Raw genomic sequence first — 1,016 nt, forward strand, 5'->3', positions numbered from 1 at the left:
TTTTTTTTTTTTTTTTGCTTTTCTTTGAGATGGATTTTCACTCTGTCACCCAGGCTGGAGTGCAGTGGCGTGATCTTGGCTCACTTCAAGCTCCACCTCCTGGGTTCACACCATTCTCCTGCCTCAGCCTCCCAAGTAGCTGGGACTACAGGCACACACCACCAAACCTGGCTAATTTTTTTGTATTTTTAGTAGAGACAGTTTCACCATGTTAGCCAGGATGGTCTCAATCTCCTGACCTCATGATCACCCACCTTACGGACACATGCAGAGGTGAGAGTATAAAGTCAAATCACCTTTTTATGTTTTAAAATTACTCATTACTTAAGTTTTAAAATAGCAACAACAACAACAATACACATACCTCAGAATCTGAAGATGATTTTGTACCTTCTTTTTGTCCTGATTCTGATGTGGGTATCTTATCTACAAAATGTTATTCACAGACACATATATGAGAACATTTATTACTGTAAATTGGAATACCATATACAAATCTATTGCCATTTATGAGTATTTCAAAAATAAAACTAACAGCAAAAATAGAATTTCAGAATTGAAGCAGGTTCAGTAAAAAGAATTGATAGCATGAAGAAAGATATCAGAAAGTTTTTTTTTAATAGCTGGTATAAAAATAAAATTGTCATTACTTGTTTGATCTTGTGGAGCTTGTTCAATAATGCCAATATCATTTTCTTGTTGTCCAGTTACTGTCTTTGTTGCTTCCTCCTATTACAAACAATAAACAAAAGCAACAATAACAAAAAAAACTTCAGGAAAAAATTGTATTTATTCACTCACTCACACAATTTATCAGTAAGACAAAAGAGAACAACAACAAGAAAAAACATACACTGTATCTATCAAATAATAGGCACTATCCTGGGAGAAGCAGAAAATATACATGGAAGATAGATTCTGGCCTATATTCAAGAAATGGCAGAGATATGTGAAAACAAAAAAAGAACAGAAAAGTATAATTCACCAGTTCTACAATTTAAGTCAATAAAATGCAT

General features: G+C 33.6%; 1 long non-coding RNA gene across 1 annotated transcript in view; it reads right to left on the reverse strand.

Moving 5' to 3' along the window:
• The window catches only part of LOC108525578 (uncharacterized), a 4,684-nt gene extending 3,953 nt beyond the window's left edge, over positions 1-731 (reverse strand). Inside the window, exons 1-2 of the long non-coding RNA XR_001884298.1 lie at positions 651-731; positions 365-426 (exon numbers count right to left, since the gene is read on the reverse strand). This is a non-coding gene — a long non-coding RNA (uncharacterized LOC108525578). The remainder of the gene's footprint in view (positions 1-364; positions 427-650) is intronic.
• Between the last annotated feature and the right edge of the window lie 285 nt (positions 732-1,016).

The sequence above is a fragment of the Rhinopithecus bieti genome, unplaced genomic scaffold (assembly GCF_001698545.2).
Source record: "Rhinopithecus bieti isolate Rb0 unplaced genomic scaffold, ASM169854v2 scaffold_72277, whole genome shotgun sequence".
Classification (NCBI taxonomy): domain Eukaryota; kingdom Metazoa; phylum Chordata; class Mammalia; order Primates; family Cercopithecidae; genus Rhinopithecus; species Rhinopithecus bieti.